Genomic DNA, 26,147 nt, shown 5'->3' on the forward strand with positions numbered 1-26,147 from the left:
TAAAAGAAAGTAATACTTTGCAGGTAGTCCTCAACTTACTACCGTTCATTTAGTGACCATTCAAAGTTACAACAGCACTGAAAAAAGTGACTTATAAATGTTTTTCATACTTACGACCTTTGCTGCATCCCCATGATCATATGATCAAAATTCATATCCTTGGCAACTGACTCATCCTTAAGACCATTGCTGTGTCCCAAGGTCATGTAATTTATTTTTTGAGACCTTTTGACAAGCAAAATCAATGGGGAAGTCAGATTCACTTAACAACCATGTTACTAACTTATCAACTGCAGTGATTCATTTAACAACTGTGGCAAGAAAGGTCATAAAATGGGGCAAATTCACAACAAATGTCTCACTTAACAACAGAAATGTTGGGGTCAGTTGTCCTCATAAATCGAGGACTACCTGTACTCCTTTAAAGGTGGAGACTGTTGTATTCCCTAACATGCAATTGGCAGTATAAAGCCTCTCCAGAATAAGCATGAGTAGAAATGAAGAACATTCAGTTGTGAAAAAACTGAGATGGTTACAGCTCACAAAGCACCAGGACTAGTCTAGCCAGATCTCAGGGTATAAGGCAGTGTCTCTCAATTTTGGCGATTTTAAGATGTGTGGACTTCAACTCCCAGAAGTCATGCTGGCTGGGGAATTCTGGGAGTTGAAGTTCACACATCTTAAAGTTGCCAAGATTGAGAAACACAATTCAGTATAGAATAAAAAGTGTATAAGAATACAGAATTTTATCCTTGCAGTCTTAACACGAGGACTTATTACCCTTCAGCAGATGGGATTCTTTTGTATTCTGCACCCAGTAATGCCTGCTATGTACCATACAGACAATAGTATTGGTCTTCTGTGCCATGGTTATAAATTTTCATGTCCATCTGTGCCCTGTTGCACAAGAAGAAGGTTGCTGAGGGATGACTTGATTCTTTTCTGAGCTCTCCCTCTGCCTTGAACCAGATCCTGTCTCTATGTACTGGTGCATCTGTGGTTGTATCAAGCTGGCTATGATGGCATTTTAAAATATCCAAGTTAAATTTCAAGACATGAAATTTGGTTCAAAGCATAAAAAGACAAGAAATGTGCCTTGTTCCTTTATGAAAACAAAAACTGGGATTTAGAATAGTTCATAAAGAGACATTTACTGATAGAGAAATAGACAAATTATACAACAAACTAATTAAAATTATTAAATGGGGTTATTTTTTATAGAAAACAAGAATATGTTCAAGAATATATCAGTCCATATAAAATGTGTAATTTGGATTATATTAATCTAATTTACAGTATGATTTAATTATTGTTGAGAACTAGCATTTGTTATGCTTTTACCCTACATCTTACTTTATAATGTCAAAACAAAGTGGATTTCATTACTTAATATGAGTACTCTTAGTCAAACCATTGGCTGCATTTGCATTTCCAAAAAATAAGTGACAGAAACTCATTTATTTTAATAACTATTTCAGCATCTCATTTTCCTATGCTTTTATAAAATGCTGCTCCCTTCAAACTGTAAAGAAGGAAGCATACATTATTAGTCATTTTCAGTTTACTTTTTTAAAGAAACAAGACAAATCATTTATTTTTCCAAACGTATCTTGAAGGAAAATTGTAGTAAAGGGGCCACACAGAAAAGGACCAGGAGAAAAAGCAAGAAAGAAAATATTTGCTAATTTTCTTCAGCAATCAAAACAATACTACCACATTTGTTCTCTTTCACAGAACAAATACATTTTTTTTTGGAAATATTGTCAATTAGAATGGTAGTGGTTGCTTTATGCTGAAAGCCCCACCCAAGCTGTGGCAAGAAGCTATAAGGGAATGAGAAAACTATTTATGAGCTAGGCCAGCAAAAATGCCAATGGGTCAGAAAAACATTCTAATATAGAAGGCACACTTCTAAGGCATTTGCTATCTGCCGAGTTTAGATCACTTCACTTTTGAACTGTAGTATTAGTATGACAAAGTAGAATAAATAGGTTTCCCCCAAGCTGGAATCTTCTAAATGTGTTGGATATCAACTCCTAAAATTCTCAAGCAGGAGAAGTCTTTTGGTATATCTTGGGGAAAATTGTATCTTAACTTGAAATCTCTTTCTAAGCTTCTGTGCTATTGTACTACTCCAAGATCACATGATGCTATTAAATCAAACAATCTCTAGTGATTTTATTGCCCTGGCTATATAATATTTTTAGGAACAGTAAGGAAATGTTTTGTCATGCCTTCTTCTGGTATACTATTAAGATACACAAATACAACGAAGTAAACGTATCAACAGCAGGCACAAAGACACTTGGTGGAGAATTAGCTAAAAAAAAAACTTAGTAGGCACAAATACAAGTCTACAACTGCTGCTAAAGAGAAGGGCAAAGGAGGATAATAGCCATTTCTTAAATAGACAATGTCTCGTGTAGTGCCTTTGTTTTTTAAGATAGGCATGGAGAGATTTTACAATATGGCATTTAACCAAGCAGCCGTTTAGTACTTGGATTTCTGACAAATTCAGTCCAACTACAAATACACATATACTTAAAATCAGAAGAGTTGCTTGATCATCAGAAAAAGAAAAGTACAGGTAGTCCCAGACTTGCAACTCCACATTGTTAAGCAATGTGGCCATTAAGTGAATCATCACATGACTGGATCCAATTTTACAACTATTTTTACCATGGTTAAGTGAATCACAAGGTTGTTATGCAAATCCAGCATCCCCAATTGACTTTGCTTGTTGGAAGCTGGCTGGGAAGGCTACAAATTGCAATCACATGACCACAAGACACTGCAATTGTCATAAATATGAATGTTGTCAATAGGGGTGGGTTCTAATTTTTTTTACTACCGGTTCTGTGGGCGTGGCTTATTTTGTGGGCAGGGTAATATGGTGGGTGGGTAATATGACTGGTGGGCGGGTGGGCGGGTAATATGACTGGGTGGGCGTGGCCAACTTTTTTTTTTTTTACTTTTAAAAGCATACTTCTGCAACCTTAAGAGGTTGCAGAAAAAAATGCTTTAGAAGCCTCTGACAATCCCAGCTGAGCCGCGTGATCCTTTTACTTTTAAAAGCATTTTTTCAGCCGAAGAGGTTGTAGAAAAAATGCTTTTAAAAATAAAAAAAAAAGCCTCTGATGAGGTGGGAGGAGTAAGTGAGCGGCGATCGGGCCGGGGACCGGATCGGGGCGTGGCCAGCCAATGTTATTACCGGTTCTCCGAACTACTACAAATTTTTACTACCAGTTCTTGTGAACCGGTATGAACGGGGATAACCCATGACATGATATGATGGTTGTAACTTTGAAGATTGGTTGTAAGTCACTTTTTCAAAGCAGTAATAATGTCACGCCATTGTTGAATGGTCATACCTCGAGGACTACATGTAGTTCGTTACATCATTTTGACGACTCTCATTGCACTAGCACTGATGATGTTATATAGTTTGGGTAATGAAACATCTGCAAGAAAACAACAAGCTCAGAGAGCACCAAGGACCCCTCAGAATGATGTGACAAACTACAGGTAGTCCTCGAGGTATGACCATTCAACAATGGCATGACGTCTGCAAGAAAACAAGAAAGCTCAAGAGCACCGAAGACCTTTCATTTCAACCCTGAGCTACAACTATTCTCTTTTATTGGTTACATCATTCTATCAATTGGAAGGAAAGGAGGACTATAGAGCAGAAGCTAAAATAGAACTGCTTAGTTTGAAGGGACCTGATCATCTCAGGGGATCAGGAAAATTGAAAAGGTTAAGGAAAATGACATGTTCAGAAAGGATAATCATAATCATAAAACATGCTGTCTATAGATAGCAAGGTGTTGCAGAACCTGTAAATGTTGGATGAAGAATTCTACTCAATCAACTGCTTTTTTGCAACTTCAGGTAGGCAACAGATATGAAGATGACATTTTGTAGACTGCCTTACTTGGCTGATAGACTTTGCAATCAATGAACTCATGACCTTGTGCAAAGGCAGATGAGCACACTATTAGTTCTGCTATGCTTGCACAAATGTTTTGCAAATGAAATGAAAGAATCTTTTCTCTCTGCTTTACTGAAGGGGAAACCAGCTTCATCTTGTTTATATATGCCTGGACTGGGGCAGAAAAGCATCTAGTCATAATTTCTAAATAGTAAATACAAAAGATAAAGATAATATGACTGAATAGAAACATGCCAAGAAGATCAGTTCTCCAGACATTATTACCAGCATCAGAACCAATGCAGTTCTGAAAATGAGTTGAAAGCACAGCATGGAAAATGCTTGTGTGACAACTTGGAAAAACATTGTCATACAGTTTGAATAATTTTGCACTTTTATTAATTTTTGCTTTGTCCTTAATTCTTTTATTTTCCTTTCATGTAATTTAATTTAATTTAATTTAATTTCCAATTTATATACCGCCCTTCTCCCTGGGGACTCAGGGCGGTGTACAGCCAAGATAAAAAACATAGAATACAAATATTAAAACATTTAAAAATATATATAAATTTTGGCCCGAAAGTTAAAAAATCACAGACTAATTAAAAGAATTTAAAAATTTCTTCTTAAGCCAACCCGGCTTGCTGAAAAAGATGGGTTTTCAGGGAACGATGGAAGGCATTGAGGTCATGGATTCTCCTTATCTCCGGGGGCAACTGATTCCAGAGGGTGGGAGCCCCCACAGAGAAGGCCCTCCCCCTGGGGGCCACCAGCCTACATTGTTTGGCTGATGGCACCCTGAGGAGGCCCTCTCTGTGGGAGCGCACGGGTCGATGGGAGGTCGTCGGTAGCAGCAGGCGGTCTCGCAGATAGCTAGGCCCTATGCCATGGAGTGCTAATGTTATTCTAATGTGCTTCAGTGCTACAAAAATGTTCCCGCGGGCATCAGAAAATCTGACCTTTCAGGCATAATATTGATCGATCTTCTAAGCAATAACAACCACATTGTTCTCACCAAACAGTTGTGTGAGGACGATGACATTGAGGTGAGGGTTAAATTCTTTCTTACACATAGTTCAAAATTTAAATCTTTGTTTTGTTAGATAAGCCACAAGTATTTTGGCTTGATGGTACACAAAGCTGAATTTACTTGTCTTTCCCAAGCCACCTTATCTCAGGCTGGAAATACATTACTATTACTCCATACCCATTTGAAAAGATAATATAGGTAACATATATTTTATTTATTAAGAAAATTTATATAGCCACCCAACTCATAGTGACTCCAGACAACTTACAAAAATAAAATCCTAAACACAAAATCCAATAAGCCCTCATCCCCCTAGCAACAACAATCAAACAGACCACTTGATGTGCTCCCTAGCACCATGGTGTCCCAGGTCCAGTGACAAAACCATGTTTTCAGGGCCTTTCAAAAGAGTATTAAGCTGGGGGCCTGTCTTATAACAACAACAATAACTACTACTACTACTACTACTACTACTACTACTACTACTACTTTATTGTCATTGTACATGTGTCATGCCTGGAAGCCGTATTACCTGTGTGCCTTGAGGATCCAGACCTGCCACAATCATACCATGGGAAGTTGGGAGGGGGGGATTGCATGAGTAAAGTAGAGATAGTCATAACAAACTTCTCTAAGAAAGTTCAAGGCCATGGTGTCCAGCAGCTGTGCAAAGAAGAAATTGGAGGATGTCTTCTGTTCGGGAAAGAACTGATTGGAGCTGTGTGGACATGTGGAAGATATGGGCAAGGTCTTGAACTTTCTTGTGGGTGAGGAAAACCTGGAAGCTTTCAGATTGGGGTTTTCCCAGATGTGCCAATATGATATCCCTAATAAAAGTTAGCTTTGAGGAACTTCAAGCCTCGGAATTTGATTTTGTTGGGGGTGTTACTTGGAACCCTGACAACGTGTGTACACAGTATACCCATACAGCGAAATTCACTTAACACCCAAAGACCAGGTTCAACACACATTATTCCTGCTATCCTATTGATGTGCCCACTCTAATTAGGTTGGTGCTAGTATATTATTGCAACAAAAAGCCAGCAAGCAGTTATTCCTAAATGAACATGGTTGTATTCTTTAAGTGCCATCTCATCAGTTGTAATGGTGTGTGGGAATGACCTTGGGAGACAGGAGGAAGAGTTACAGACTAGACAACACCATGCAAAAGACATCTCAGCCCACAGAAGGAAAAGGGGTGGAAAGTGTCTCAGAAGGTTTTCTGAGCCTCTCCCGCTAATTTAATTTAGTTAAAAGTTATGGTGCGGAAGAAATGCTTTTGTTACTGATTTTGTTACTGCAGTATTGTTATTGTTTTGTTTACAGTAGCGTTTATGGTTTATGCTTCTTGTCTGGACAACCTTAAATGATTGGTCTTTAGTCCAATTTTTCATGGCTGATAAATATTCTCTTCTTGGAAGAAACTAATAGATCTTGATTTGGCTTCCTGAGGACTCTCAATGATTCCCTGCATATGTAAGAGTTAGAAAAAGCCATGACTGAAGCAAAGTACAGATTATTTAATTTAGACCTATAAAATTATACAACCAAAGCTTCCACATCATTGCTCAATTGCCTTCCAACACTCCTCCTATCATCTTAAATACCTCTAAGATACCCACTCTGTTCCACACAGAGGATGTGATGCCTTATCTTCAAAGTGATGGACTAGAGATTCAACATCCCTTTTCCAAAGTAATTTGTGTCTGCATTTGTACAATTACAGCTAATGTGCCAAATGCAACCCTTGCTGAGAGAGCAAGGCATGCCAACAGTTACTCACATCTTGACTGGAATCCAGTTCAACTATTACAATTAGTTCTATTTGGGGCTACCCAGAAATTGCAGTTGATATAAAATGCATCAGTTAGGCTGCTCACCACTGCAAAATATGCTGCTTGTATCAAGTGCTTCCCTGGCCCAATTCAAAGCACTGATACCAATGTTTAAAACCTATCTGCAGAATCACCTCTCCTGCTTTGAACCTGCCTCAATACTTAGATCAGCAGAAAAGGAACCTTTGAAGATCTCTCAGTTGTTATGGAATTGACTTTTTAGTAGAAGAAAAGGATTTTATCTGGCACAGCTCCAAGGCCACGGAATTTATTCCCTGGGGAGATACATTCTTTCTGCCTGAGTTAACATTCTATAGGCTGCTTATTATAAGGAAAAATGGCTCACTCATAAACCATTGACAAGAAAAATGTTCCCTTCTATCACAGAAGGTCTCATGATCCCTGCATGATCCCACAGGACTCAAATTGGTTATACAAGCAGCAAAGTGACATTATCCTTACCATTCAGTTCGAGTAAAATAAATAACTGAATATAGAAAGCATTTGCTTACTGACAAACATGTGTACCAGCAATTTACAAGCATCTTTCTAACCTCTTTTCTTAAAATTTTCCTCATTAGTCTGTTTTGAACCTTTAGTTAGAGATTATTCTGAACACATCCTCAAAGTCCGCACATACATATTTCCTAAGGTTATACACTATTTATGTCACTGAATTGTTTTTCTTATCTTCATCCATCATAATATCATAATTCTAAAGGTGTTGTTGAAAAAGAAAAGGGAAGGCTCACAATGCAGAGAATTTCAAAATTCCATTTCCATTGCCTTATAAAAAGGTTTTTTTTTTCCTGGATCTGACAGCCAAATCTCTCTCATCCCACAAAACTATTTGCTCCACCTTGTTCTTTTAGCTCCTCTCTTCTTCTGTGCCTAGAAGACTACTGGAAGAAGGAGTCTCACTTAAGAGAGCCAAGAAAATTGCTAACATTCAGTTTTGGAAAAGAGGCCAAGGGCTAGTTGAGAGTCCTAGTTTGCTTCACTCCTGAAGGAAAGAAATAAGAATAAGGCAGGAGCAATTTCCAAACTCATCTGCAGTCCATGTTAGTGGAGGCTTTCACAGTCCTGGAGCTTCAGTTAATAGAGGAACAAGCCTTTCAGAAGGCTGGCCTAGGCTGCTGCAGTGAACTCCAAAATCCCATGCTCTGCCTCATTAACCTTTTGCTATTGCTTTGTAAGAGTGCTGGATTTCTACCGCATCAGGAAACAACCATTGTACTCACACTGTAAGAACTCCCATTCATCCAGACTCCTTTCTTTTAATCTGGTCATTTTTTCCTGCACTACTTTTAGCAAATTTTTGAAAATCAGCTTCATCTTAGCCGATACCATAGCTTTAAATTTACTACTATGCAGCAGCCAAAAATGAATAAAAAAGCAGGAGGCAAAATGCTAATGCAAAATAATTAAGGGCTAAATTTGATTTAATGCCTCGTTTATACCAGTCAGTCTGTTTGTGAATCTGTTGTATTAGTTATCTGTTTGTGAAAAAAAACACAAAAGGTGGGACTAAATGTAAAACAAAATGGGAAATGAAACATCCTTCCATTGTTTACTTTTTCATATTTGACAAACTGATGGCATAATTAAGAAACAAAACCTGTTGACAGTTACAGGTCATAATAGCAATAGCACTTAAATTTATATCCCGCTTCATAGTACTTTACAGCCCTCTCTAAGCGGTTTACAGAGTCAGCATATTGCCCCTAACATTCTGGCTCCCCAATTTACTAACCTCAGAAGGATGGAAAGCTGAGTTAACCTTAAGAATCAAACTCCTGGCAGTGAGCAGTAACTTAGCCTGCAGTACTTCATTCTAAGCACTAACCACCATGGCTCATAATGATACAAAAAGGGAGGAAGGCAAACTATTTAAAGCTAATAAGTTCAAAATTAGAACTCTTAATTGTAAAGAGTCCATAACGAAGACTTTTGCAAGAACAATGACAACAATCAAAGAGAAAAGAAACAATCTACATCACAGCTGAACTGAGATACAATGCTTAATTCCAAAACAAGAATGATATTAGGAAACAGACTGGTCATTTCATGTAACTTTGTTACCTTTTGAATGTGTCTAGAGAAGCTGTATTTAGTTTTGCAAAAAGAGATGTCATAAGAAAATATTTTAACCATAAAACATCTGCAGATGATGATTTGCTATTTAGATCCTCGGAATGTGAATATATAAGCTAATTAGGCAATTAAAACCCAAAAGGGCCCCAGGTCTTGATTTAATTCTCCCTGAACTGAAACAAACCCAGTTTGACCGGTGTTGGCTGTATTTTTCACTTAGGTTGATAAAATACCCTCCACCCATAGAAACTGGATATGTAATAATTCCTATCTGGAAGAAGGGAAAAATGATGATCAAGCCAACAACTGTCCAGTGAGACTATTTAGAACTCAACTGAGGCACAGTAATTTCATTTTAAACTTGCATTATATATGGCCAAACGTTCAAATAACAGTCTTTGGCATTTACTCTTTGGGGATTTAGTATCTTGTCATCCATGTTGGAAAGTCCCTAAAAAATCTCCTATGCTGAAATGCTTTGTCCTTGCAAAGATGGGAGTCCTCATTCTGGGAACATATTCTGCTATAGTGTAACTTTTACCGAGATACCCACAGCGAGTTGCGAGCAGCTCTTCTTAGCTCATTCTCAAGACAGACAAAAGAAGTGCCGCTTCTTTAGGTCAGGTAGAACTCCCAAGATGACCTTTGATGTTGTAACATTTATATCTGTAGCCTGCAGAGTTCATGTTTTATTGACAGCAAAGTAGGTTATGAATGATTACAGGCCTTTTTTTTAGAATACCTGCTGTATTTTAATTTTTATTATGCAATCTCTCTCTGTTAATACTTTAATGACGTATGGATCAATCATGAATAATACTGTTTGCAAAGGATCCAGGAAGAGCATACAAAATACGTACAGGCTGAAGGACAGAAGTGGAAAAAGGTGACATGACTGAAACCTTTAAATATATTAAGGGAATGAATAACATTCTAGAAAGCAGCATGCTCAATATTAAGCAAAAATCAAGAAGATGGGGGTATAACCTCAAACTGAAAAGAGGGAAGTTCAAAAGTAATACTTAGAAAGTATTACTTCACAGAAAGAATAGTGAATACTTTGAACCGACTTCCAGTAAGGAAGGGTAGTTGATCGATCATCAGGAACTAAGTTTAAACATGCTTGGGATAAATGCATGTCCACCATCCAACAAAAATAAAAAATAATAAAAAATATAAAATTAATAATTAAAAATAATGTTCAGAGAGTAGGATTTTGGCTTTATGGAAAAACCTCTTTATAAATATTCCATTTTACTTAACAAAAGCATTCAAAAAGCTTTTACCAAAATGATTTCCACTATGTACAGTAAATATTAAGGACCAGAGCTGTTCTAATGAAATTAAGAAAAGTGAACAGACAGTGGGGAGCAGGGGTATAGAGAGAGGATATATAATTTCAACCATGTACAGATAGACCTACCACCACAATTGGGACTGACCAAGGTGGTTAAGTGAATCACATTCAATTTTACTTGCATGTTGTTAAGTAAATCTATGCAGTTGTTAAATGAATCATGTGGACGTTAAGTGAATCTGGCCTCTTCCATTGAGTCTGTTTGTCAGAGGTTTGCTGGGAAGATTGCAAATCAAATGGCAATCGCAAATGGGGTGCTACAATTATTGCAAATGCATGCTGGTTGACAAGGGCCTAAGTTTTGAATACATGACCATGGGGATGCTGCAAAGGTCCAAATCACAGAGACTTTTTTCGGTGCCATTGTAACATTGTACGGTTGCTACACAGATTGTTGTAAATTGAGGACAACATGTACAAAAATTATGGTTAGATGGGTTAACAAATGTTGTGGACTAGCAGCTTTGATGCACTTATTTGAAGACTCTTTACAGCAATCTATCTGCTAGATCAGGGGTGTCAAATGCATCATCACGTTGTCATCACATGACGTATTGTGACTTTTCCTTTGTTAAAATGGGGTAGGCGTGGCCAGCATGTGACGCATGCAGCCCTCGGCCCACGAGTTTAACATCCCTGTGCTAGATGGGTAACATGAGCATGTAGGAATTTGAGGCACCAAACAGTGACTCTTACAAATGACTTCATATGCTTTCTGAGTATATGGAGTATATTATATAGATATATTAAATGGAAATGGGTTTTTCCATTAAGATGAATGAAGTGAGAATGAGGTACAACTGTGTGTAGTAAAATATAAATTTCCCTCATTCAAAAGTACAAAGTGTGCATTTGTGGTATAATGTATGCATGTGTATTGGATAAAATGAGTGACTGATATGTAAGAGTTATGCTGAGGTATACTAAGAGAACGCATGAGTATTGAATTATAAAAGAAATATATTAAGAAAAAGTTGAATGGTCTAAAAGAAAAGGGAAGATCATGACTGAGGAAACTGATGAGATCCTTTAATAGAGAAAAGTGAAATGTTTAAAGAAGAAAACATGTATGAAGCTGGTGGAGACATGGTTTGTTGTTAGTTGTGAAGTCGTGTCCGACCCATCGCGACCCCATGCGATGGACAGAAAGCATGGACAACGTTCCTCCAGGCCTTCCTGCCCTCTACCATCCTCTGGAGTCCATTTAAGCTCATGCCTACTGCTTCAGTGACTCCATCCAGCCACCTCATTCTCTGTCGTCCCTTTCTTCTTTTGCCCTCAATCTTTCCCAGCATTAGGCTCTTCTCCAGTGAGTCCTTCCTTCTCATTTGGTGGCCAAAATATTTGAGTTTCATCTTCAGGATCTGGCCTTCTAAAGAGCAGTCAGGGTTGATCTCCTCTAGGACTGACTGGTTTGATCGCCCTGTAGTCCAAGGGACTCGCAGGAGTCTTCTCCAGCACCAGAGTTCAAAGGCCTCAATTCTTTGGCGCTCAGCCTTTCTTATGGTCCAACTTTCACAGCCATACATTGCAACTGGGAAAAACCATAACCTTGACTATACGCACTTTTGTTAGCAGGGTGATGTCTCTGCCTTTTAGAATGCTGTCTAAATTTGCCATAGCTTTCCTCCGCAGGAGCAAGCATCTTTTAATTTCTTGGCTGCAGTCCCCATCTGCGGTGATTTTGGAGCCCAGGAAAATAAAATCTGTCACTACCTCCATTTCTTCCCCATCTATTTGCCAGGAGGAGACATGGTAGAAACAATAATAGTTTGCAAGAGGAAAAATATGTGAATGGATTTTAGAGGTAAATTACTTTCACTGTGTTTACTTTATCTCATGATTTTAATTTACCTTTTTGGGTGTTTTGCATACCCCAAAAGAGAATCATGATGGGTAAGATGCACAGAAACAGTTCTCTTGGCTGCTTCACATATTATTATTTTATTATTTTACAGATTATTTCATATATTATTTTTATCTGTATGCATGTGGCAGAAAATGAATTTAGAAAAAATGTATATCACAGAGGTAGTCTTATAAAGACAGCTGGGGAGCTGTAAGTCGCTGCCTGCTAAGCGTATACTTTTTGCAAGCCATGATTTGCTGTGTTGCAAAGGAATGTGTCAATTGGCATCCGTTGCTGAATTCCAAAACCTGGCAAAATGAAGCCTTCAGGCTAATTTCACTTCAGCTCTTGTCCTAACTTCAAAACATATGCAATTAATCAGTTCAGACTCCTGGAAGAGCTATTCATCCCTTTCCTGTAACTTTGGCTTGAGAAAGAAACAGGGCAGGAAAAGCATGTAGAACAGTGGCCATAAAAGGCATCTGGCTATTCTTCTTAGTAGTGAAGCATCATGTTGCATTTGTCTGTATATTTCTGCTCTCTCCTCATACTGAATCATAGTACATGTCTGTCTACTGGAAGCACAGGGTGAAAGTGTAGGGTGCTCTCAGAGTCATGTGACTGGAAGGGAGGGGGCAGAGAATGGAGCAGCCACCAACCTTCTGAGCTACAACCTCTCCCATAGAGACACATGGTGAGATTTTTTTCCTGATTTTTTTTTAATTTGCAGCCAATGGCTGATATACCCTATTTTTCAATATGATCTTTTTATCACAAACTCTGCCTGACATAGTACATTTCATACCATTTGGTTCAGTTTTTGAACTGTAGCCAAAGTCCTGCATTGTTAAGTATTTGTTTTTATTATTATGGTTCATCACATAGTCAGCCAGATGTTCAGACTGGAATTGGCATTTTTGTCCACTTATCTAGCCCTTCCCAAGGACGGAAGATAAGCAGATGTGGATGCTCAATGATGTTAAAGGTATTATTGCAGGATGTGAGCTGTTCTGAGTGAATCTGCCTTTCACAATTGACTGATGGTGAATTTGTCAATGCCAATAACGTTCAAGTGGTGCTCCAGTTGTTTTGGGATTGCACCCAAGGCATCTTATTGACAATTGTTAAATCTGGCATGTTATGTGGCAATATATATATATATATATATATATACACATACATATACATACATATATGTCTTTTTCTTTTTCGTAGGCTTTTATGTGCATATTCTTTCTAGGTAGGTAGGTAGGTAAAACCTGGCTAGAAAGAATATGCATATATATATATATGCTCTTTTTTCCCCACAACAACAAAAGTTGGACTGAGAGAGACTCCCAAAGTCACCCAGTTGGCTTTCATGATTAATGGCAGCCTAGAACTCACAATCTCCAGGCTTTTAGTTTGGCATTTTAACCTCTACAGGTAGTCCTCGATTTACAACAGTTCATTTACCGACTGAAAATACTGAAAAAAGTGGCTTATGATCGTTTTTTACACTTATGACCGTCACAGCATCTCCATGGTCATGTGATCAAAATTCAGATGCTTGGCAACAGGTTCATATTTATGACGGTTGCAGTGTCCTGAGTTCATGTGTTTACATTTTGCGACCTTCTGACAAGCAAAGTCAATGGGGAAGCCAGGTTCACTTAACAACCATGTTACTAACTTAACAGCTGCAGTGATTCACTTAACAACTCTGTCAAGAAACGTTGTAAAATGGGGCAAAACTTCCCTTAGCAACAGAAACGTTGCTCCTCAATTGTGGTCATAAGTCAAGGACTACCTGTACACCAAACCGAAAAGAAAAATAGTTTTATTTCCAACACTCCGTTGGGTTACAAGGAATAAAGAGAGCATGGAAAGGATCAAAGGAACAGAAGGGGCGTCTTTGATCTCGGCCCCACCCACGTCTTACTTCTGCCCCGCCCACCGCATGGCTCCCAACAGATTCCTCCTTGAGGTAAACGTGGCTTTCCTCACCGTTGCTGGCAATCTGCAGCCACGTCGAATTTAGAGAAAGGGGAAAAAAAAAAAACAGAAGAAGGAAAGTTTCCGAATCGCCTCCCTGGATTCCTTCCCAGGACACCAACTGCTCTAAACTTCTCATTTACCGTTCTTCCTTTTCTAAATTGCCTCCCTGTGTCTTGACATAAATTGTTTGCCGCCACGAATGCCAAATATCGTCCCCTCCTCGGTACTCGCCCGGCTTCTCTCCACTTCCCCAGAGAAGTTTAGTTCTCTCGCCCCCACTTTGCCCGCACTCTCAGCACGCCCGAATCTCCCTTCCATTTGCTCCAACCCCAGGCGGCGTATTTCCTCGCGCTCCCCCTCCCACCCCAGCTCGGTGTCTTCCCAGCCCTTTGGCAGCACAGCCCTCCGCCGCCGCCCGGCCCCCTTCTTCCAGGAGCCTCCGCCGCCGCCTTGGCGCGCGCCCTCCGGAGACCCTGGATTCCGCCTCCGCTGGGCGCTGCGGCTGGTGCAGGAAGGCGCGGTGGGATTATCTCATCCCTCCTTTTTTTCCGCCCGGGAGGGAAGGGGATGCAGCCTCCCCTTCCGAAAGTTACTAGAGGCGGAGAGAAGGAACCTACAGTTTCTCTCCTCCAAGCAGCCGGGAAAGAAGCAGCGGAGAGACCCCGGGATCGAAGCAGGGACGGCGGCCCCGGTGAGTGACTTTCAGCCGAAGGCTTGCAATGAATGAAGCGCTCGGGCGCTGTCAAGAGGTATGAAGGACAGACTTACCTGTTGGTCATTCCAGCAGCCGCGACCCCCAACATCGCGAAACCAAGAGAGCAAGAGAAGCCCCTCAGCGTAAAACAACTTTCTCCCCTCCCTTCCTGGCTGGTTCGGGCGCTCTTCGGCTTTTCCAGACAAGTTCCGCGCAGCAGCTGCAGGCGGGGCCGCCCCCGCAAGGCAACGCAGGAAGCAGGAGGAGGGAGCCGGGAGGCGGCGGCGGCGGCGGCGGCAGCAGCAACAGCAATGGCGCGTCACTGCCCACATCAACCCAGCCCCCTCCGCGTCTCTTCCCGCGCCCGCGGCGCTGAAGAAAGGAAGGCCGGCGAAGTCTCCCCGGGACGCCTCGCAAGCAACCTTCCCACTCCCCAAGAGCGAGCTTCGGATGGGCGGCCGCGGCTTTCTGACCGTGGGAGCCTTTCTAAGTTCTTTTCCTAGCCATACGAGAGATAACTGACCCACCCACCGCTGAAAAGTTGCCTCAACCCACAAAAAGGGCCGGACTAGAATTTGTGTGTGTGTATCTGTGTGCTTGTGCGTGCGCTTTTGAGGCGCGCGGGGTGGGGGATTTGCTTTCCCGTCTGCCTTCACCTTTGCTGTTAATCTTCTCTTGCGTTGAATCCTCGCCTATCTCCCACTCCCCTCCCCCGGAATCCTAGACTGGAAGTTCTACAATAAGTGGAAAAGGTTCCCCTTCCTAAATCCTATTTAGGTTTTAGGACTCTTCAAATATTTATTTATTTATTTATTAGTTCTATTTATAATTATAATTATATAATTATAATAATTATAAGCAGGAAGCCTGGTCGAAATCATTAGAAATCCTTCTGGACGTTTCTTGTGATGCTTAAAACCATTTTTTTCCCCTTCTTCTTCTTATGTCAGAGTTCTCATTCAGAAGGATCAATAATGGGTGGAGTCAGATGTTCCCATCTGAAGAATCTTGGAAGGATAGAGATGATAGTTGTTTTTCTGGATGTCCATTTACTTAAGAGTATTTCTGAATAAAGACTTTGATTACCTAAATGGCCTACTGAAGTCACTGAATTTTATTTTGTTTGTGGTCTAGAATTACGTCACCCTTTTCAAAAAGAAACCATTAAGACTCAGAATAGCAGTTTGATATCTTTAGATCGGTAGCATCTTCAGGGATTTCAATAACCAGGACAAGGACATGTATTATCAAAAGTTTTTGACAGCTGGTGATAGCAGTAGTATGAGCTTAACAAGAAGGTAGATAAATAGTTAGTGTACTAATAGTTCAAGGTTACAAAAATTTGGAAGCAACTGCAACAACCAATGCATGCCCAGAAGCACAGTTATATAATTCCTTGTTAGCACAGCAAAAATGTCATTTAAAAAACTAAATATCTCCAAACTGCTATTAAATTGAGCCTAACTGCATTTAACTAGAATAATAATTAGAATGGCAGTCTGAGGAGACATTAGATAGGACATGAACTGTGGGTTCAGCAATATGCCAGAAGGAATATCCATAGCTTCCAGACTGAAAGAGTTGAAAACTATTGGCTTTCTAATTCATAGAACAGATTTGCCAGAAGAATGTTATAATAATAGATCAACATTCAAACAAGATTTAAAAGTTCAGGTAAGTGATCATTCAAACTACCAGTATATACCTTACAAAATCCTATAAGTATTTGGGAAAGTGAAGGTGGTAGATTTAGTTGCTTTTCACTGCACAGGTAGTCATTGGCTTACAACCACAATTGAGTGCAAAATTTCTGTTAAGTGAGACATTTGTTAAGTGAGTTTTGCCCCATTTTATGATGTTTCTTGACAAAGTTATTAAGTGAATCACTGCAATTGATAAGTTAGTAACCTGGTTGCTAAGTGGATCTGGCTTCCCCATTGATTTTTTTTGTCAAAAGGTTGCAAAAAGTGAGGACACAGCAATGGTCATAAGTATGAACTAGTTGCTAAGCATCTGAATTCTGATCACATACATCAGGTGTCAAACTCTCATCATGGTGGCATCATGTGATGTATCGGGACTTTTTTTTCCCCTTCGCTAAACTGGGGGTGGGGGGCAGCACGTGATGCATCCGGGCTGCGAGTTTGATACCCCTGACATAGCAATAGCAATAGCACTTAGACTTATACACCAATTCATAGTGCTTTTACAGCCCTCTCTAAACTGTTTACAGTGTCAGAATATTGGCCCCAACAATCTGGGTGCTCATTTTACCCATCTCGGAAGGATGGAAGGCTGAGTCAATCTTGAGCCTGGTGAGATTCAATCTGCCAAACTGCTGGAAGCTGGTGATCAGCAGAAGTAGCCTGCAGTACTGCACTCTAACCCTTGCGCCATGGCATAAGTTACTTTTTTCAGTGCCGTTGTAACTTTGAACCATTACTAAATGAACTGTTGTAAGTCAAGGATTACCTGTAATCAGAACAAGTGTTGACTCTTATCACTTACATGAGCATCATCTTTTACCACAGATATTCACATTTACTTACTTGGCACTTCGATGATTTAAAATAGTAGTAGTAAGAAGGGCACAAAATATATAAAAAAAAATGAAAACAAATTAATTAACACCAACATAACAATCCAGCAGTTAGAAAGGTAATGGTATTTTAATCTTGCCATTATATTTTAAAATGATGAATTAAAAACCAAACCAAATTGAAAACAAAAAGCCATCCAATGCTCTGAAGAATTCCCTTGAGCATCTGGTATAGAGAGTTGGAGAGGCCATTTTAGAAAAAAGCTTTTGCAATTTTCATCTCGGAGAGAAGTAGTTCAGCTGGAGTGTATCCTTAAATAATCTAGTCCAAAACCATATAAAGCACCTGGAAACACATAGAGGGGATAGAAATGGTCACCATACACTGTGTTAGATTTTTAGTTTGGAGGTACTAATGCCTTCTTAAACCAAATTTGACAATTGAAGCAACATCCTGAATAAAAATCCTTTTCATCCCATCCCACCACTATGTAGATATCTGCATATCTACATAGTGGTATATGCAGATATCTACATAGTGTATAGTATGTGTGTGCATTCACACGTACGTGCACTTTCAAGTAAATTATTTAACTCCTGGTGACTGTCTTAACTAGTCCCTGCACTTTTCTTGGCAAGGTTTTTCTGCAGTGGCATGCCATTGCCTTCTTCCTAGGACTGACACAGAGGGACTGGCCCAGGATCACCCAACTGGCTTTTTACCTAAGGCAGGACTAGAACTCATAACATCCCAGTTTCTAGCCTGATTCATTAACCACTGTACTACCAAATATTTATAATTATACAATTTAATATTTATTAAATGAAGAATGATTTTATACACATTCATAGAATATTTCATTTGAGCGGCATTGTGGCCTAAGCAGCAGTCCCCAACCTTTACTGGCTCCCTGCTCACGCAAGTTGAGCTGTGCGTGCACATGTGTGCATGGGCCTGCTGCTTGCACAAGTTGAGCTGCACCAGTGGTGGATTGTTCCCGGTTCGGTCCGGTTCTTGCAAACCTATAGTAATGCCCACCCGCCCAGATGGCATCATGAACGATCTGTACACGTGCAGAAGTGCAAGTGCGTGCGCTCCCATTGTGAACCGGTAGCGGAAGTAGAACCTACCCCTGAGCTGCACACGTATGTGTGCACTGGCCAGCTTCTCACACAGCCCAATTCTGAATAGGCCATGGCCCAGTAGTGAGCCACAGCCTCAGGTTGGGGATTCTTGGAAGGCTGAGAATTCAATCTTATGTAGCAACAGATGTTTTTCTCTCTCAGGGCTCAAAGAGAAAATATTTGCAAACTTCACATAGGTGTCAGGAAGGGCATGTGGCCAGTAAATGCCTAGCTCTGTTCAGTTGCCCTGACTCTACACTGAATAAAAGGTTTACAGGATTGTAAAAAGAAAAAATATAATATTTCATTCATCAGTGTGGAGCTGCTGCTGTTGGATTCCTTCAGTATAGCATTACGTGCAAGAATTTGTCCCTTTATTTGGATTTGTTACAGTAGCTAATGGGCTGCAAGTCTTCCTTACGCAGAGATATGCCAGCAAAAGGACTTCTGAATCTAACACAGAGATCAACATGGTTTCTAAGGAAAGTCTGGCAATGGTCCCCAATAAGTAGGTATTGCCATTGCCTGCTTCCTAGGGCTGACAGAGAGCAACTGGCTCAGGGTCAGAGAACAGAGGAAATAACAGCCACCCATCACCCATGCATTAAAATAATACATTGAGGATATAAATATGGACAGGCCTCCAAGACATCTCTCTTCATAATGTATAAGCAGCTAAAGAACAGGAAAGATCTGATGTGCTGATTTCTCAGACATTCCTATTGTTGAGTTCAAGTCCCATGACACACACACAAACACATACTCAAGATAGTCTGGCGTAACCAAACCCCACAGAGCTCCATTGACAGGCTCCACATATACTTCTTTACAGGGTGAAGTGTGAGTACACCTAGCAACGAAGTTGTTTTATGCAAACAAATAAAGGCAGTAACTAGGACTTCATCCATTTTATATACTGGGGAGCAATTTCTTGCCACTACTCCAACCTACAGTAGCAGACAAAAAAAAACCTAACAGAGGGCATCTATTTTCCTTCAGCATCAAGAACCAGCCAAATCACCAGAATGCTTTGTTCAATGGGAGCCCAAATTGAGTGGTCACCCCAGATTTGAATACAGCATGTAGTTCTGCTTTGAAAAATGGTCAGAAGGCTCTTAGATGTACAATAAGAAAATCAATAGCTGGACAACAACAACAGTGGACCGAGGATGGCAATCATTTTGAAGGTTTACTTTCCTTTTAAAGTATTATTTTGGCCTCTGAGACGTTGAAATAGTATGGCCTTGTATTTGGGTCTGGGCACTGGATGTTCAGCTTTTGTGTTTTTGTAGGGAGGATGCCATCCAATATGTCCATTTCAAATCCTTACAATGCCAAAATAATTTGCACAAGTCAAAAAGAGGGCTGTGAAAATATTTACAGACCCCTCACATCCTGGACATAATTTGTTTCAACTCCAACCCTCAAAACGACACTATAGAGCACTGCACACCAAAACAACTAGACACAGGAACACTTAAAACTACATCAAGCTACTGTTTAGGAAATGGTTGTACATGTAGCATGTTGATGATACATATTTTATTTACAACTACCCTGTTTCCTCCAAAATAAGACATCCCCTGATAATAAGCCCAATCAGGCTTTTGAGCGCAAGGCAATAAGATCAAGCGCTTATTTCAGGGTTCAAAAATATGTAAGACAGGATCTTATTTTCGGGGAAACACGGTATCATCTCATCATCTCATTCTTTGGCTGAAAAAATCAAGGGAATGAGATAACCAACAAATATTGGGACTCCCAGTTGGCTCCTGTGGGGCATATCCCAGTTTTTTTACAATGTAGAATCTGGTAAAGCCGCGGGATGGTACACAATCACAAAAGTTTCTACCCAATTTTAGTGTTATTTTGTATGATGAATGGAATTTATCTTTTAATTCCTCTGCAAGCTGTAATGTTTTATAGTGCTATGTGTTCATTGAGCCCACTTGCTGGAAATGATTGAGCCTTAATCCAAATAATTTGGAATGCTCTGAAATAAAATGTGTAGAGTACACATGTATGCAGGTTCTTTAGTTTTTGAAGGGATTTGAAAAAGAATGGAAATACCACCATATGAGAGTCTGCAGTGAGCCCTTCAGAGAATTAGCTATGGATGTTGACATTTCACATTGTATTTGAAGGAGTGAAAGCAGATTCATCTGTTTCCTAAAATAGCTCTTTAAAAGGTAGGCATGGCTGAATAATCTATTATGCCCCGCTGAACAAAAATAGAGCAAGATTACACTTAATATATTGACAAAGGTATGTTAGTGATCACTTTGACTTCCTTTCTGATTCACTGCCACTGTTCAGTCTGAACTTTATTAAAGATCAACCTTAAAGAGTTTTATTTCAGCCAGTTGCCTCGGGAATAAGCAAACAAAACAGCCAAAATGGAATATTGCCCTTTATTACCCCACCCATCCAAATCTATGTTTTTAAAGTGTTTATGCATGAAACAAACCTTCAAGGTTTACCCCAGAAATTAAGTAGTGTTCTATATTGATTCCTGTATTAGTATTAAAGAACTATTTGTTTAAAATATTAGATGAGCATCCCACAAGCCTAAAATACATTTTATTAGTATATAACTGATGGACTCACATTGTATTAGTATATAACTGATGATGTGCTCACATGTAGAACATTGCAACTTGTATTGTATTTAAGTGGTATTTGCTGCCAGTGTAACACATTAGCTTTAAGAATATTTATGGCAGTAATAATCCAATAATTTTGACACAAAAGTCAAAGTTATGCAGCTGTGCAGTATTGGCAGCTCCTGATGTTTAGTAAGCATTTGGTAAGAATCCAAAAAACACATAAACCCAAGTCAGTAACTCACAACTGACACATCAGAGCCCAATGTGAGCAAAATATATTGCAATATACTCCATCTCCATCTGTATCGTCAAATCCACTTTATCTTTAAGTATCTCAGGTGTTTCTTGATTCATGACAAAGGCAATTTGAAAGAATATGTTTTCTAAGGAAGGCTAGGGCTATTGTTCTTTAGTTCCTCCAGTTGGAAGGATTGAAGCATTTTCTTTTAAAATGATGCCAGAACTTATACTATTTTTTTCCCCTATCCCAAGATGATGGGAAACATAACAGAAACAATTTTGGACCACTGTCCTGCTAACATTGATAAGTATCAAACAATCAAAAAGATTTGAGCAAATTCAAAAAGATGTGGTCCAGAGTTAGATTACTTACTCCAGTCAAGTGCATGGAAATGGCAACTTTACTGTCTTTACAAAACCAATTGTTCCTATCTGAACTGCATAATTTTCCACTGGCCCCAACATGATCCATAATTTTATTGTACCAGCAGAAGATAAAAAGTTGGCCCATTTTTGTGTTCCTGCTTAAGGTTGCTGGGGAGTCAGTATTGAAGTTGTTGTCCTAGCATTACTGTTCAGGAGGAGAAACAGATGAAAGTTTCAAGTGATCCTGTTGAAAGTGGTAATATTAGTCCTCAATTTACGGTGATGATTGGGATTATTAAATGAAGCAGTTGTAAAGTGAGTTGGATCCAATTTTACAATCTTTTATATTGTGGTCATTAAATGAATCACGTGGCTGTTAAGCAAATCCAGCTTTCCCCATTGACTTTGCTTGTCGGAAGCTCCCTAGCAAGATTGCAGATGGTGATCACATGATCCAGAACTCCGCAACCATCCTAATGTGCCAGTCCCCAAGTAAATGCAAATGGAGCATGTGCGCATGCGCTCTCCCATTGCTCACATGAGAATGTGCATGCACACATGCACGTTCGCTGGCTGTTTCCATGGCCCAGTTTCAAACCACTCACTGCCCAGTATGGGCCATAGCCCACAGGTTGGGGACCTCTGAGCTAAAGAATAAACTCATAGGCGAGGAGTCAACCAGAATATATGTATATAGGAAGCTACTATACTGCTCAAAAACATAAAGGGAACACAAGCAGAAGACATCCGAGATCTGAATGAATGAAATAGCCTTATTATACACTGCTCAAACAACTAAACGGAACACAAAACTACTGTATGTAACAAACAAAGTATTTAATAAGGCTATTTCATTCATTCAGATCTCGGATATCTTCTGCTTGTGTTCCCTTTATTTTTTTGAGCAGTGTATATTAAAACTATGCAATAGCTCAGAAGGTGTAACATATTTTATTCAGCTGAGACTTCCTAATCTAAGATAACTGTTCCAGTTTGAATGCTTTTGCTTCAGCAGGAAATAGAAAACACATGTGTAGGCTAATCCAAAACAGTTAACAATTAAATTAAGAAAAAGCACTGAGGCATCACCTTTCTGTCTTGGTTGCTTAAATCCATTCAAATTATGTTTCATCTGGTATTATCTTGCTAATAGGCAAATAGTTTGGCTATATATACAACAATGTTTTCTAAAGAAACCACATATAGAGAGCTCAGAAAGACTCTTTAGAGAGTTCAGTGACAGATGAGCCAAACTGGAAAAGGCAAGAAAGCAAGGCTTCGCCATATTTATCTAAGAATATAGTACAGACAGGAATATACCCATGTAGCTAGGCTTTGAGAAAGTATGGTACATTGGATATCATATCTGCTCCCTTTTATAATTTGCAGCATTGTTAATAAATTCAGATTTGAAAACAAGGCTATCCTCATCAGTATTACAGTTTGGTCATGAGACTTAATTAACTAATACAATATTCTGCAAAACAAAATTGAAAAGTCTCAAGTCCCTACAGTAATATTTATGAAATAAGACTGTAGCCAATTCTCAGCCATCCACAAATCTCAGATCTATTACTATGTAAGTTTTAAAGGAAATACAATAAAATTAGGGGGAGGGAAATCCAGTGGTGTAATTCTTTTATTAAAAAATCACCAGGTTTGAACTGGTTATGGCAGAATGTTTATATATGTGTTTGGAAAAATAAGCACACAAATTGTAGTGTGGTAGAACAAGGATGAGTTTGTTCCAAAGTCCTTTACGTGCCTCTTCTCTCTCTTCATTGTCAGAATGCTAACTTGTAGGAAGGGTGTCAATGGATATATCTCCTCCATTGAGATGATGATTTATAGAAGTAGACCTTCACCTATAGTTGTAGCTACTGGCCATGATGCTAGTCACGATGATGTCCAAATATGTAATTAGCTCTGTAATGTATGTATGTCTGTATGTCTGTCTGTCTCTGTCTCTCTCTCTCTCTGTCTCTCTCTCTCTCTGTCTCTCTCCTTTTTCCATTTTTCTGGAAACAGCTTTACATACTTTAAAAACAGCAGCTCAATAAACTTTTACAAAAGACCACATTTTGCATCCATTATTTTAATTTTGAATCCTTGCATTGTCACATTACCCAAAATCTTTCTCTGTAGTGTAAAATATATTTAAGGCATGTGGATAATAAATTACATTTACAAATTTTGTATTTTAATATACTGAACATACAACCAAAAATGAAAAGTAATAAACAGAGATATATGCATAATTTATTCACAGTCTGAAATTATTAAGAAAAGGATTTGAAATGACCAAAAAGACAATTTCATATTGTCACAGCTATTAATAAAAGTGTGTAGATAAGAAAATAATCAGTAGCAAGTTTACAGGTATGCTAATTCTGGAATTAGTAAACTATTAATGATGGTGCAGAAATTGTCCTTCTCAGTTTAAGCATGTAATGTACATGATAGGGGACAAGTCAAATTATTGACTTGTGAAATTAACACTTTTTAAAAAGGAAGAGACACAACCAATTCTAACATATGTTATAGTGGCTGTCCAGTTCCACCATTCTGAAAATGTTTGGAAAGTGAGCTCAGTTTAAGCATATAAAATGTTTCTTTTCAGTAGTAATAATTGTGTGACATTTCTTGATCATATCAGAAGTCTCTTTGCTTAGCCTTGATAGCACTTGACAGTAGGAGAGACAAAAGCTAAGCATTGTGGCTGTTCAGGTCCCAGCCTTTCTTCACAAGTCAGCCACCTCTTTCATCATCCTGGTCTCTTCTAAATGTGTTGGAGGTCAATGAGCATTCAGTGACAAACTTTTAACATTTCAAGCAACCTTCCCCACTCATTGCTCCTCAGATATTCTCTTTCAATTCTTTGAGACCACATTGGCTAAGAATTCTGGGAAAGGACCTCCAACACATTCAGAGGAGACCCGGATGACGAAAGTTGTGGCTCAACTGTGAAGAAAGGCTGGGATCTGAACAGCCACTGTGCTTAGTTTTCCCTCTCTTACTCTCAGTCCTATCAAGGCTAAGCAAAGAGACTTCTGATATGATCAAGAAATGTCACACACTTATTATTACTGAATAGAAATGTTTTATATGCTTAAATTAAGCTCACTTTCCAAACATTTTCAGAATGGTGGAACTGGACAGCCTCTATAACATATGGTAGAAATGTGTTGAACTAGACAGAAGAGCTAAGGGCTATATTCTCATGTTATACTTCACTGACGAATGATGTTTTCTCCTGACTCTTATATCTGAATGTCTATGAAAATTGATGATGACCAACATATTTTGTTGAATAGGCATTTCTGAAATAGCCTTGCCATTAAAATGTCATCTCTTAATAACTAAATATTTCTTCTTCCATATAATAATTACACTATTTTCAGATACAGGATATTCATTGGAGAAAGGTGGTGAATAGGAACTAAATCATTTCTCTCAAGAACAGTTATCTCCAAAACTTCAGATTTCATTCACAGACAACACAGGGCACAATAGCATCAGCAGCTTCTTCCCTATAGACAACAAGATAATTGTTTCTTAATCCATCTTGGTCTTGTGCTGAACTCTAGCAGTAACCTATTTGACAGCACATACAGCTGGACACCAGGTATTCTATAAACAATAAGTTGCCTCCACCCCAAACAGCTTCAATCACATTTATTCAAATAAATGGATTTTAAATTATTAATGGATCTTAAATTTTGTGAGCTCTAAATTCAAGCTTCTATGCATGTCAGCATCTTTTTTGTACACATTACACACAGAGATCCAATTCTGAAGTAGAATGCAGATAAAAAACAAGAGTCACAAAGGTTAATCTAGATGTGACAAAATGGTATCTTGACAAACCTATAAAAACTACATTTCAATATTTTTTCTTTGGCTAACATTCAACTTAGATAATACCAAGCAATTATATTTTGGATTCATCGTTCATAGCAAAATATCATTTTTTAATCTTTAGATACTACTAACCTAAGTAATGTATCAATGTTTCCTTTGAATGACAGTAGAATGCAGTTTCCAACTGATTTTTTAAATGATGCAATTTGTTTTCAATTTGATTTTTAAAAGTTTGCTCTTAGTCTTTTTCAAGTAGCAATTGAATGGAAAATGCAATAATCTGTCAAAGCAGTGTCCCAAGATTATTAGTCTATAAAGAATCATTAAATATTTTGGGGAATTTCTTATTGTTAAAGAAAAGTGAATGTGCAGAAGATATTCACTTTATTTTTGCATTTGGCTTTCAGTTCCAGAAGAATAAGCATTTTAAAGCTCAGCAAAATTTTCTATTTCTTTTTTTTTTAGTTTGGGGTACTAAAGAAATAAAGCTTGGAACAGCATAGGAAGTCTGTAGTCAGCATTTTCTGTCAATGACAGGCTTACCACAGATCACCAAACTGAATCATACTTCTTCTCCTAGACAGATAAATAGAAGGAATGCAAGTGGTAGTTCAGCCAAAGTTAATAACCTCTTAATGTTTTG

The 26,147-nt window shown here is 38.8% G+C and overlaps 1 long non-coding RNA gene across 1 annotated transcript; it reads left to right on the top strand.

The window, feature by feature from the left end:
• The first annotated feature begins 14,944 nt into the window (after positions 1–14,944).
• LOC139316497 (uncharacterized) lies at positions 14,945–15,858 on the top strand. Its single transcript, XR_011600371.1, has 2 exons — positions 14,945–15,348; positions 15,718–15,858. It is a non-coding gene; the product is annotated as an uncharacterized lncRNA (long non-coding RNA).
• The last annotated feature ends 10,289 nt before the right edge of the window (positions 15,859–26,147 follow it).

The sequence above is a fragment of the Pituophis catenifer genome, unplaced genomic scaffold (assembly GCF_029215685.1).
Source record: "Pituophis catenifer annectens isolate HBS135680 unplaced genomic scaffold, rPitCat1.0.hap2 SCAF_4, whole genome shotgun sequence".
Lineage (NCBI taxonomy): Eukaryota > Metazoa > Chordata > Lepidosauria > Squamata > Colubridae > Pituophis > Pituophis catenifer.